Below are 14,241 nucleotides of genomic sequence, written 5' to 3'. Positions count from 1 at the left end.
AGAAAGGGGGAGACGACCCCCTTAATCCCCTGAACTATTATAACAACTAGAACAACTTTTAAAACTATTGAACTATTTAACTATAAACACTAGGACTATAACTATAACTATAACTGCGAATAACTAACTAAGCTAGGGAGACTGGAGAACAGCTAAGCAGCGCTCCACAGTTCCAACGACCGTCAGGGGCGGTAAGAAGGAACTGAGGGGGCGCCGGGTCGGCTGGGGTATATATTCAGCGCCATGAAGGCGCCACTCTAGGGGGCTCCACAGCCGACCCGCCGGTGTTGCTAGGGTAGAAAATCTTCCGACGATCGTGCACGCGGCGCGCACACACCTAATGGAATGGATATGAGCAAGCACTCGAAGAAGAACCACCACTTTCCCTTTTAGTGAGTGCCACGGGGCTCCATTTCCCCTTCCACTAGCTCCCCATTTACAGTGAGCCAGAGCAGTACCTGCAGCAGGGAGCGGGAGTTGCTGATGGCCTCAGAGGCACAGCCCCTGCAGTGTCTCAGGAATCTGGCGCAAGTGCCGGATGATGCGGAGCTGGTGCATCACTTTTGGCCGTGACGTCCTCCTGCTGCAAGGGAACGAGAACCTGTCAGAGACTCAAACGCCCCGAGGAATCAGCGGGAATTAAGGGCACCTGGAACCAGCACTACTTCCACCCATCACCTGCCCACCACTGAGGGATAAATTCACCTCCTGAACCCCAGAATGGAGTCGTCTTCTCCTTTCTAGTAACCTCCAGTGCCAACCCCCCTCCTTGAAGGATGAGCTCCTGCTATCTCCCCCTCAGTGCCCTTGACAGCTGTTCCACCTCCAAACCACAGCTCAAGTTATTAGTACCTTTGGACACAGACTGGCTAACCTAGTGAGGAGGGCTTTAAACTAGGTTCGACGGGGACAGGTGAGCAAAGCCCACAGGTAAGTGGGGAACATGGAGACCGGGGAGATGGGTCAAAAACGAGAGGGAGTGTGGGCTATATTGTCAGAGGGAAAGGAGGGTCAGGACAAAACTGGGAGGAAAGATCAAACCAGTATCTTAGATGTCTCTATACAAATGCGAGAAGTATGGGGAATAAGCAGGAAGAACTGGAAGTGCTAATAAATAAATACAACTATGACATTGTTGGCATCACTGAAGCTTGGTGGGATAATACACATGATTGGCTAAAAGGGGTAAAAAACAAGGGAGATGTCATGCTAGGAGTCTACTACAGGCCACCTAACCAGGTGGAAGAGGTGGATGAGGCTTTTTTTAAGCAACTAACAAAATCATCCAAAGCCCAAGCTTTGGTGGTGATGGGGGACTTCAACTATCCGGATATATGTTGGGAAAATAACACAGCGGGGCACAGACTATCCAACAAATTCCTGGACTGCATTGGAGACAACTTTTTATTTCAGAAGGTTGAAAAAGCTACTGGGGGGAAGCTGTTCTAGACTTGATTTTAACAAATAGGGAGGAACTCGTTGAGAATTTGAAAGTAGAAGGCAGCCTGGGTGAAAGTGATCATGAAATCATAGAGTTTGCAATTCTAAGGAAGGGTAGAAGGGAGAACAGCAAAATAGAAACAATGGATTTCAGGAAGGCAGATTTTGGTAAGCTCAGAGAGCTGATAGGTAAGGTCCCATGGGAATCAAGACTGAGGGGAAAAACAACTGAGGAGAGTTGGCAGTTTTTCAAAGGGACACTATTAAGGGCCCAAAAGCAAGCTATTCCGCTGGTTAGGAAAGATAGAAAATGTGGCAAAAGACCACCTTGGCTTAACCATGAGATCTTGCATGATCTAAAAAATAAAAAGGAGTCATATCAAAAATGGAAACTGGGACAGATTACAAAGGATGAATATAGGCAAACAACACAGGAATGCAGGGGCAAGATTAGAAAGGCAAAGGCACAAAATGAGCTCAAACTAGCTACGGGAATAAAGGGAAACAAGAAGACTTTTTATCAATACATTAGAAGCAAGAGGAAGACCAAAGACAGGGTAGGCCCACTGCTTAGTGAAGAGGGAGAAACAGTAACAGGAAACTTGGAAATGGCGGAGATGCTTAATGACTTCTTTGTTTCGGTCTTCACCGAGAAGTCTGAAGGAATGCCTAACATAGTGAATGCTAATGGGAAGGGGGTAGGTTTAGCAGATAAAATAAAAAAAGAACAAGTTAAAAATCACTTAGAAAAGTTAGATGCCTGCAAGTCACCCGGGCCTGATGAAATGCATCCTGGAATACTCAAGGAGCTAATAGAGGAGGTATCTGAGCCTCTAGCTATTATCTTTGGAAAATCATGGGAGACGGGAGAGATTCCAGAAGACTGGAAAAGGGCAAATATAGTGCCCATCTATAAAAAGGGAAATAAAAACAACCCAGGAAACTACAGACCAGTGAGTTTAACTTCTGTGCCAGGGAAGATAACGGAGCAAGTAATTAAGGAAATCATCTGCAAACACTTGGAAGGTGGTAAGGTGATAGGGAACAGCCATCATGGATTTGTGAAGAACAAATCACGTCAAACCAATCTGATAGCTTTCTTTGATAGGATAACGAGCCTTCTGGATAAGGGTGAGGCTGTGGATGTGGTATACCTAGACTTTAGTAAGGCATTTGATACGGTCTCGCATGATATTCTTATTGATAAACTAGGCAAATACAATTTAGATGGGGCTACTATAAGGTGGGTGCATAACTGGCTGGATAACCGTACTCAGAGAGTTGTTATTAATAGTTCCCAATCCTGCTGGAAAGCCATAACGAGTGGGGTATCGCAGGGGTCTGTTTTGGGACCGGCGCTGTTCAATATCTTCATCAACGACTTAGATATTGGCATAGAAAGTACGCTTATTAAGTTTGCGGATGATACCAAACTGGGAGGGATTGCAACTGCTTTGGAGGACAGGGTCATAATTCAAAATGATCTGGACAAATTGGAGAAATGGTCTGAGTTAAACAGGATGAAGTTTAACAAAGACAAATGCAAAGTGCTCCACTTAGGAAGGAACAATCAGTTTCACACATACAGAATGGGAAGAGACTGTCTAGGAAGAAGTACGGCAGAAAGGGATCTAGGGGTTATAGTGGACCACAAGCTAAATATGAGTCAACAGTGTGATGCTCTTGCAAAAAAAGCAAACCTGATTCTGGGATGTATTAACAGGTGTGTTGTGAGCAAGACACGAGAAGTCATTCTTCCGCTCTACTCTGCTCTGGTTAGGCCTCAGCTGGAGTATTGTGTCCAGTTCTGGGCACCGCATTTTAAAAAAGATGTGGAGAAATTGGAAAGGGTCCAGAGAAGAGCAACAAGAATGATTAAAGGTCTTGAGAACATGACCTATGAAGGAAGGCTGAAAGAATTGGGTTTGTTTAGTTTGGAAAAGAGAAGACTGAGAGGAGACATGATAGCAGTTTTCAGGTATTTAAAAGGGTGTCATAAGGAGGTGGGAGAAAACTTGTTCACCTTAGCCTCTAAGGATAGAACCAGAAGCAAATGGTTTAAACTGCAGCAAGGGAGGTCTAGGTTGGACATTAGGAAAAAGTTCCTAACTGTCAGGGTGGTTAAACACTGGAATAAATTGCCGAGGGAGGTTGTGGAATCTCCATCTCTTGAGATATTTAAGAGTAGGTTAGATAAATGTCTATCAGGGATGGTCTAGATGGTATTTGGTCCTGCCATGCGGGCAGGGGACTGGACTCGATGACCTCTCGAGGTCCCTTCCAGTCCTAGAATCTATGAATGTATGAAAAAAACACTGTTCTCCACCCCCACCCAGGTTGGCCAGGGAGGCGGCTCTAGCAGGGGGGGCAGGAGGGATTCTGGCAGCAGTGAAGTGGGTTGAGGGGAAGTTGAGATCTTGCCCCAAGTCATCCCAGACACTAATGCTAAGCCACAGGATGGCAGCATCTAGTGTCAGTGGAGTCCAAACACTATTTCAACCCCACAGTTTTTGAGGAACAGGAGAAAGGAGAAAAGAAGTAAGAGATGAAGAGAAAGGAAGGAGGGATGGAGGAAAAGGTAAAACAAAAAGGACAAACCCTAATGTCCCCAGTGATTCTACGGCACAAAATCCAAGGGATGAAATAAAATTCTGCCATCTTAAACTACTGTTTTCCATGCCTAGAATTCAGCTGGCACCAGGTGGATCAGACTGAACAGGTTACAAACCTCTCCGAGGCACTTACTTTCTCAACAGGGACGTCTGTTTTCTAGTAAAATCAGTAAAAGGAAAGGAAACAACTCGAAAGAGGTTCCTCCTCGCATTCACATATGTGAACCCTAATACTCTCTCAGTCCTCAAAGAGAGACCTCGAGAAGGAGACTTCCTGAAGCAAAGCCACAGGGGTCTCTGAGGTTTCCCTGGCCCTGGGCCCCTGTCCTGCCTGGCTGATATCAGCATCTCTCTCTGAGGTCACCACCTCCCTAACACCTTTGAGCAATTCACCTCCTCAACCCCAGAATGGAATCTTCTTGTCCTTTCTAGTAACCTCCAGTGCCAACCCCACTCCTTGTAGGATGAGCTCCTGCTACCTCCTGCTCAGTGCCCTTGACAGCTGTTCCACCTCCAAACCACAGCTCAAGTTATCAGAACCCTCTTCTCCACCCGCACCCAGGTTGGACAGGGAGGCGGATCTAGGAGGGGGGGCAGCAGGGATTCTGAAAGCAGAAAAGTGCGTTGCGGGGAGGTTGAGACCTTGCCCCAAGTCATCCCAGACAGTCATGTTAAGCCACAGGATGGGAGCATCTAGTGTCAGTGGAGTCCAAGCACTATTTAAACCTCACAGTATTCGATCAACTTTCCACAAGGGGAGGTGAAGAGCACCGCCAACAACAAACACACACACACACACACACCCCACTCCTGGTGGTGGGAGGGGAACAGGAGAAAGGACAAAAGAAGTAAGAGATGAAGAGAAAGGAAGGAGGGATGGAGGAAAAGGTAAAACGAAAAGGACAAAACCTAATGTCCCCAGTGATTCCACGGGACAAAATCCCAGGGAGGGAATAAAATTCTGCCACCTTGAGCTAGTGTTTTCCATGCCTAGAATTCAGCTGGCACCAGGTGGATCAGACTGAAAAGGTTACAAACCTCTCCGAGGCTCTTACCTTCTTAATAGGGACGTCTGTTTTCTAGTAAAATCAGTAAAAGGAAAGGAGAAAACTCGAAAGAGGCTCCTGCACGCACTCACGTACGTGAACCCTAATACTCTCTCAGTCCTCAAAGAGAGACCTCGAGAAGGAGACTTGCTTAAGCAAAGCCACAGGGGTCTCTGAGGTTTCCCTGGCCCTGTGCTCCTGTCCTGCCAGGCTGATGTCAGCATCTCTCTCTGAGGTCACCACCTCCCTAACACATTTGACCAATAAGCTGACATCCTGCAAAAGGCCTTTGTGATGTCACTGCCACACCCAACCAAACCCTGAAGTGCTAATGTCCTGCTGCTGGCCTGACACTTTGAAGGTTTGAGGTTGTCATAACTATAAAGGGAAGGGTAACAGCTGTCCTGTGTACAGTACTATAAAATCCCTCCTGGCCAGAGATTCCAAAATCCTTTTCCCTGTAAAGGGTTAAGAAGCTCAGGTAACCTGGCTGGCATCTGACCTAAAGGACCAATAAGGGGACAAGATACTTTCAAATCTTGGGGAGGGGAAGGCTTTTGTTTGTGTTCTTTGTTTGTGTGGGTGTTCGCCCTCGGGACTGAGAGGGACCAGACATCAATCCAGGTTCTCCACATCTTTCTAAACAAGTCTCTCCTATTTCAAACAGGGCGTGTTAGTTTTCCTTTGTTTTCTCAACTTGTAAATGTACCTTTTCCTAGAGTGTTTATCTTTGTTTGCTGTACTTTGAACCTAAGACTAGAGGGGAGTCCTCTGAGCTCTTTAAGTTTGATTACCCTGTAAGGTTAATTTCCATACTGATTTTACAGAGATGATTTTTACCTTTTTCTTTAATTAAAAGCCTTATTTTTAAGAACCTGATTGATTTTTCCTTGTTTTAAGATCCAAGGAGTTTGGATCTTGATTCACCAGGACTTGGTGGGAGGAAGGAGGGGGGATGGTTAATTTCTCCTTGTTTTAAGATCCAAGGGGTTTGGATCTGTATTCACCAGGGAATTGGTGAAAGGTTTCTCAAGGCTACCCAGGGGAGGAAATTAGCCTTGGGATGGTGGTTAAGCTTAGAAGTTTTCAGGCAGGCCCCTACATTTGTACCCTAAACTTCAAAGTGGGCATTCAGCCTTGACACAGGTACTCTCTGTGGATCACCCGACTCAATGCGTCTTCTTTCTAGGAAGCAAGCCGGCTAGACAGTAAAACATCAGAGGCTGCTCCCAATACTACTGTTTCCAAAATTTGTAGACTTTATGGCCACAAGAGACCTTTAGAGCATCTCATCTAAGCCCCTGCATATCATAGGCCTCCTGTATAGTACAATAGTTACTTTTTGGGCGCACACATTCCAGAAAGGCATCTAGTCTTCATTCAATGACATCAAGAGATGGAGAATCCACCACTTTCCCTTTTAGTGAGTGCCAGGGGGCTCCATTTCCCCTTCCACTAGCTCCCCATTTACAGTAAACCAAAGCAGTACCTGCAGCAGGGAGCGGGAGTTGCTGATGGCCTCAGAGGCACAGCCCCTGCAGTGTCTCAGGAACCTGGCGCAAGTGCAGGATGATGCGGAGCTGGTGCATCGCTTTGGCCGTGACGTCCTCCTGCTGCAAGGGAACGAGAACCTGTCAGAGACTCAAACGTCCCGAGGAATCAGGAGGAATTAAGGGCACCTGGAACCAGCAGTATTTCCACCCAGCACCTGCCGACCACTGAGGGATGAATTCACCTCCTCAACCCCAGAATGGAGTCTTCTTGTCCTTTCTAGTAACCTCCAGTGACAACCCCCCTCCTTGTAGGGTGAGCTCCTGCTACCTCTCCCTCAGTACCCTTGACAGCTGTTCTACCTCCAAACCACAGCTCAAGTTATCAGAACCCTCTTCTCCACCCCCACCCAGGTTGGCCAGGGAGGCGGCTCTAGCAGGGGGGGCAGGAGGGATTCTGCCAGCAGTGAAGTGGGTTGCGGGGAGGTTGAGATCTTGCCCCAATCATCCCAGACACTAATGCTAAGCCACAGGATGGCAGCATCTAGTGTCATTGGAGTTCAAGCACTATTTCAACCTCACAGTTTTGGATCAACTTCCCACAAGGGGAGGTGAAGAGCACCCCCAGCAACACACACACACACACACACACACACACACACACCACTCCTGGTGGTGGCAGGTGAACAGGAGAAAGGACAAAAGAAGTAAGAGATGAAGAGAAAGGAAGGAGGGATGGAGGAAAAGGTAAAACGAAAATGACAAACACTAATGTCCCCTGTGATTCTACGGGACAAAATCCCACAGAGGGAATAAAATTCTGCCACCTTAACCTAGTGTTTTCCATGCCTAGAATTCAGCTGGCACCAGATGGATCAGACTGAGCAGGTTCCAAAAAGCTCTTGGAGGCTCTTACCTTCTAAATAGGGACGTCTGTTTTCTAGTAAAATCCGTCAAAGGAAAGGAGAAAACTCCAAAGAGGCTCCTGCTCGCACTCACACATGTGAACACTAATACTCTCTCAGTCCTCAAAGAGAGACCTCGAGAAGGAGACTTGCTGAAGCAATAACAGACACTTGGTAGGATAACTCACATGACTGGAGTACTGTCATGGATGGATATAAACTGTTCAGGAAGGACAGGCAGGGCAGAAAAGGTGGGGGAGTTGCATTGTATGTAAGAGAGGAGTATGAGTGCTCAGAGGTCCGGTATGAAACTGTAGAAAAACCTGAGAGTCTCTGGATAAAGTTGAGAAGTGTGAGCAACAAGGGGGATGTCACGGTTGGAGTCTGGTATAGACCACCAGACCAGGGGGATGAGGTGGACGAGGCTTTCTTCTGGGAACTAGCAGAAGTTGCTAGATCGCAGGCCCTGGTTCTCATGGGAGACCTTAATCACCCTGATATCTGCTAGGAGAGCAATACAGCGGTGCACAGACAATCCAGGAAGTTTTTGGAAAGTGTAGGGCACAATTTCCTGGTGCAAGTGCTGGAGGAACCAACTAGGGGCAGAGCTTTTCTCGACCTGCTGCTCACAAACAGGGAAGAATTAGTAGGGGAAGCAAAAGTGGATGGGAACCTGGGAGGCAGTGACCATGAGATGGTCGAGTTCAGGATCCTGACACAAGGAAGAAAGGAGAGCAGCAGAATACGGACCCTGGACTTCAGAAAAGCAGACTTTGACTCCCTCAGGGAACAGATGGGCAGGATCCCCTGGGAGAATAACATGAAGGGCAAAGGGGTCCAGGAGAGCTGGCTGTATTTTAAAGAATCCTTATTGCGGTTGCAGGAACAAACCATCCCGATGTGTAGAAAGAATAGTAAATATGGCAGGCGACCAGCTTGGCTAAACAGTGAAATCCTTGCTGATCTTAAACGCAAAAAAGAAGCTTACAAGAAGTGGAAGATTGGAGAAATGACCAGGGAGGAGTATAAAAATATTGCTCAGGCATGCAGGAGTGAAATCAGGAAGGCCAAATCACACTTGGAGTTGCAGCTAGCAAGAGATGTTAAGAGTAACAAGAAGGGTTTCTTCAGGTATGTTAGCAACAAGAAGAAAGTCAAGGAAAGTGTGGGCCCCTTACTGAATGAGGGAGGCAACCTAGTGACTGAGGATGTGGAAAAAGCTAATGTACTCAATGCTTTTTTTGCCTCTGTCTTCACGAACAAGGTCAGCTCCCAGACTGCTGCACTGGGCAGCACAATATGGGGAGAAGGTGACCAGCCCTCTGTGGAGAAAGAAGTGGTTCGGGACTATTTAGAAAAACTGGACGTGCACAACTCCATGGGGCTGGATGCGCTGCATCCGAAGGTGCTAAAGGACTTGGCGGATGAGATTGCACAGCCATTAGCCATTATTTTTGAAAACTCATGGCGATCGAGGGAGGTCCCGGATGACTGGAAAAAGGCTAATGTAGTGCCCATCTTTAAAAAAGGGAAGGAGGAGGATCCGGGGAACTACAGGCCAGTCAGCCTCACCTCAGTCCCTGGAAAAATCATGGAGCAGGTCCTCAAGGAATCAATGATGAAACACTTAGAGGAGAGGAAAGTGATCAGGAACAGTCAGCATGGATTCACCAAGGGGAAGTCGTGCCTGACTAACCTAATTGCCTTCTATGATGAGATAACTGGCTCTGTGGATGAGGGGAAAGCAGTGGATGTGTTATTCCTTGACTTTAGCAAAGCTTTTGATACGCTCTCCCACAGTATTCTTGCCACCAAGTTAAAGAAGTATGGGATGGATGGATGAATGGACTGTAAGGTGGATAGAAAGCTGGCTGGATCGTCGGGCTCAACAGGTAGTGATCAATGGCTCCATGTCTAGTTGGCAGCCGGTTTCAAGCGGAGTAGTGCCCCAAGGGTCGGTCCTGGGGCCGGTTTTGTTTAATATCTTTATTAATGATCTGGAGGATGGTGTGGACTGCACTCTCAGCAAGTTTGCAGATGACACTAAACTAGGAGGCGTGGTAGATACGCTAGAGGGTAGGGATCGGATACAGAGGGACCTAGACAAATTAGAGGATTGGGCAGAAAAAAACCTGATGAAGTTCAACAAGGACAAGTGCAGAGTCCTGCACTTAGGACGGAAGAATCCCATGCACTGCTACAGACTAGGGACCGAATGGCTAGGTAGCAGTTCTGCAGAAAAGGACCTAGGGGTCACAGTGGACGAGAAGCTGGATATGAGTCAACAGTGTGCTCTTGTTGCCAAGAAGGCTAACGGCATTTTGGGCTGTATAAGTAGGGGCATTGCCAGCAGATCGAGGAACGTGATCGTTCCCCTTTATTCGACATTGGTGAGGCCTCATCTAGAATACTGTGTCCAGTTTTGGGCCTGTGGAAGCAGAGAAAGAGCTGACAGGAAGGGGATGCAATGAATGACAGTTCGTTAGCAAGAGTTAGGCTAACTGTAACCCTAATAACGCGAGATTTGTAGAAGCGAGGAATGTGTGAGGTGGGTGAGAAAGAACTGTGTAAGAAGTCATTATGACCTGGTATAGATAAGGTGTAGAAGACCTTGTGTAGATAAGGTATAGAAAATATTGTATGTTGGCAAGAGTCAAAACAAGTGAAGAAATGAGATATCAAGATGGCCTATGTATAAACAAAACGCAGCTGTCCCTCGTTATTTCTGTAATGAAAGGTATAAATGCTTGCTGTAATTAGTTACCTGGGAGAGACGTGCTTAGCTCTCTCCCTCTGGGCAATTGTGAGAGTTAATAAAGCATCTGACTTGCTGTACCTAAACAAATAGTGAGAACTCTGTTTTTCTCCGACAGGCCCCACACAACAAGAAGGATGTGGAAAAATTGGAAAGAGTCCAGCGGAGAGCAACAAAAATGATTAGGGGTCTGGAGCACATGACTTATGAGGAGAGGCTGAGGGAACTGGGATTGTTTAGTCTCCAGAAGAGAAGAATGAGGGGGGATTTGATAGCAGCCTTCAACTACGTGAAGGGGGGTTCAAAGAGGATGGAGCTCGGTTGTTCTCAGTGGTGGCAGATGACAGAACAAGGAGCAATGGTCTCAAGTTGCAGTGGGGGAGGTCCAGGTTGGATATTAGGAAACACTATTTCACTAGGAGGGTGGTGAAGCACTGGAATGCGTTACCTAGGGAGGTGGTGGAGTCTCCTTCCTTGGAGGTTTTTAAGACCCGGCTTGACAAAGCCCTGGCTGGGATGATTTAGTTGGGAATTGGTCCTGCTTTGAGGAGGGGGTTGGACTAGATGACCTCTTGAGGTCCCTTCCAACCCTGATATTCTATGATTCTATGATTCTATGAAAGCCACAGGGGTGTCTGAGGTTTCCCTGGCCCTAAGCTCCTGTCCTGCCTGGCTGATGTCAGCATCTCTCTCGGAGGTCACCACCTCCCTAACACCTTTGACCAATAGGCTGAGGTCCTGAAAAGGCCTTTGTGATGTCACTACCACACCCACCCATCCCCGGAAGTGCTAATGTCCTGCTGCTGGCCTGACACTTTGAAGGTTTGAGCTACTCTGTGTGGATCACCCCACTCAATGCGTCTTCATTCTAGGAAGCAAACTGGTTAGACACTAAAACATCAGGGGCTGCTCCCAATGCTACACTCAGTGTTTCCAAAATTAGGAGACTTTATGGCCACAAGAGACCTTTAGAGCATCTCATCTAACCCCCTGCATATCATAGGCTTCCTGTAGAGCACAACAGTTACTTTCTTAGAAAACACATTCCAGAAAGGCATCTAGTCTTCATTCAATGACATCAAGAGATGGAGAATCCACCACTTTCCCATTTAGTGAGTGCCAGGGGGCTCCATTTCCCCTTCCACTAGCTCCCCATTTACAGTAAATCAAAGCAGTACCTGCAGCAGGGAGCGGGAGTTGCTGATGGCCTCAGAGGCACAGCCCCTGCAGTGTCTCAGGCACCTGGCGCAAGTGATGGATGATGCGGAGCTGGTGCATAGCTTTGGCTGTGACGTCCTCCTGCTGCAAGGGAACGAGAACCTGTCAGAGACTCAAACGCCCCGAGGAATCAGGGGGAATTAAGGGCACCGGGAATCAGCAGTATTTCCACTCAGCACCTGCCCACCACAGAGGGATGAATTCACCTCCTGAACCCCAGAATGGAGTCTTATTGTCCTTTCTAGTAACCTCCAGTGCCAAATCCCCTCCTTGAAGGGTGAGCTGCTGCTACCTCCCTCTCAGTGCCCTTGACAGCTGTTCCACCACCAAACCACAGCTCAAGTTATCAAAACCCTCTTCTCCACCCCCACCCAGGTTGGCCAGGGAGGCGGCTCTAGCAGTGGTGGCAGGTGGGATTCTGCCAGCAGTGAAGTGGGTTGCGGGGAGGTTGAGATCTTGCCCCAAGTCATCCCAGACACCAATGCTAATCCACACGATGGCAGCATCTAGTGTTAGTGGAGTCCAAGCACTATTTCAACCACACAGGTTTGGATGAACTCCCCACAAAGGGAGGTGAAGAGAACCCCCAGCAAAACACACACACACACACACACACACACACACAAACCACTCCCGGTGGTGGGAGGGGAACAGGAGAAAGGACAAAAGAAGTAAGAGATGAAGAGAAAGGAAGGAGGGAGGGAGGAAAAGGTAAAACGAAAAGGACAAACACTAATGTCCCCAGTGATTCTACGGGACAAAATCACAGGGAGGGAATAAAATTCTGCCACCTTGAACTAGTGTTTTCCATGCCTAGAATTCAGCTGGCACCAGGTGGATCAGACTGAACAGGATACAAACCTCTCCGAGGCACTTACTTTCCTCAAAGAGAGACCTCAAGGAGGAGACTTGCTGAAGCAAAGCCAGAGGGGGCTCTGAGCTTTCCCTGGCCCTCATGTCAGCATCTCTCTCTGATGTCAGCATCTCTCTCTGAGGTCACCACCTCCCTAACACATTTGACCAATAAGCTGACGTCCTGCAAAAGGCCTTTGTGATGTCACTGCCACACCCAACCAAACCCTGAAGTGCTAATGTCCTCCTGCTGGCCTGACACTTTGAACGTTTGAGCTACTCTGTGTGGATCACCCCACTCAATGCGTCTTCATTCTAAAAAGCAAGCCGGCTAGACAATAAAACATCAGAGGCTGCTCCCAATGCTACACTCCGTGTTTCCAAAATTACTACACTTTATGGCCAGAAGAGACCTTTAGAGCATCTAATCTAAGCCCCTGCATATCATGGGCTTCCTGTATAGTACAATAGTTACTTTTTGGGCACAAACATTCCAGAAAGGTATCTAGTCTAAATTAAATGACATTAAGAGATGGAGAATCCATCACTTTCCCTTTTAGTGAGTGCCAGGGGGATCCATTTCCCCTTCCACTAGCTCCCCATTTACAGTGAGCCAGAACAGTACCTGCAGCAGGGAGCGGGAGTTCCTGAAGGCCTCAGAGGCGCAGCACCTGCAGTGTCTCAGGCACGTGGCGTAAGTGCAGGATGATGCAGAGCTGGTGCATCATTTTGGCCCTGACGTCCTCCTGCTGCAAGGGAACGAGAACCTGTCAGAGACTCAAAGGCCCCGAGGAATCAGGGGGAATTAAGGGAACCTGGAACCAGCAGTATTTCCACCCAGCACCTGCCCATCAATGAGAGATGAATTCACCTCCTGAACCCCACAATGGAGTCTTCTTGTCCTTTCTAGAAACCTCCAGAGCCAACCCCCCTCCTTGTAGGGTGAGCTCCTGCTACCTCCTGCTCAGTGCCCTTCACAGACATTCCACCTCCAAACCACAGCTAAAGTCATCAGAACCCTCTTCTCCACCCCGACACAGGATGGGCTGGGAGGCGGCTCTAACAGGGTGTGCAGGAGGGATTCTGACAGCAGTGAAGTGGGTTGCAGGGAGGTTGAGATCTTGACCCAAGTCATCCCAGACACTAATGCTAAGTCACACAATGGCAGCATCTACTGTCAGTGGGGTCCAAGCACTATTTCAACCCCACAGTTTTGGATCAACTCCCCACAAGGGGAGGTGAAGAGAACCAACAGCACCACACACACACACACACACACACACACACACACACGCACACACACACACACACACCACTCCTGGTGGTGTGAGGGGAACAAGAGAAAGGACAAAAGAAGTAAGAGATGAAGAGAAAGGTAGGAGGGATGGAGGAAAAGGTAAAACGAAAAGGACAAACCCTAGTGTCCCCAGTGATTCTACGGGACAAAATTCCAGGGAGGGAATAAAATTCTGCCACCTTAAACTACTGTTTTCCATGCCGAGAATTCAGCTGGCACCAGATGGATCAGACTGAGCAGGTTCCAAAACCTCTTGGAGGCTCTTACCTTCTAATTTTCAAGTAAAATCAGTAAAAGGAAAGGAGAAAACTCGAAAGAGGCTCCTGCTCGCACTTAAATACGTGAACCCTAATACTCTCTCAGTCCTCAAAAAGAAACCTCGAGAAGCAGACTTGCTGAAGCAAAGCCACAGGGGTCTCTGAGGTTTCCCTGGTCGTAAGCCCCTGTCCTCCCTGGCTGAAGACAGCATCTCTCTCTGAGGTCACCACCTCCCTAACACCTTTGACCAGTACGCTGAGGTCCTTGAAAAAGCCTTTGTGATATCACTGCCACACCCAACCAAACCCTAAAGTGCTCATGTCCTGCTGCTTGCCTGACACTTTGAAGGTTTGAGCTATGCTCTGTGG

General features: G+C 47.9%; 1 long non-coding RNA gene across 1 annotated transcript; it reads right to left on the bottom strand.

Annotated features, from left to right (window-relative positions):
- Window positions 1-482: 482 nt before the first annotated feature.
- On the bottom strand, window positions 483-11,553 carry LOC135977655 (uncharacterized). The gene is made up of 3 exons (XR_010595093.1): window positions 11,427-11,553; window positions 6,588-6,711; window positions 483-583 (listed from the first exon to the last, which is right to left on the bottom strand). It is a non-coding gene; the product is annotated as an uncharacterized LOC135977655 (long non-coding RNA).
- Between the last annotated feature and the right edge of the window lie 2,688 nt (window positions 11,554-14,241).

This window comes from Chrysemys picta, unplaced genomic scaffold (genome assembly GCF_011386835.1).
Source record: "Chrysemys picta bellii isolate R12L10 unplaced genomic scaffold, ASM1138683v2 scaf7, whole genome shotgun sequence".
Classification (NCBI taxonomy): Eukaryota; Metazoa; Chordata; order Testudines; family Emydidae; genus Chrysemys; species Chrysemys picta.
Note: the sequence above shows the minus strand (reverse complement) of the source record. Positions and strands in the feature narration are given on the sequence as shown.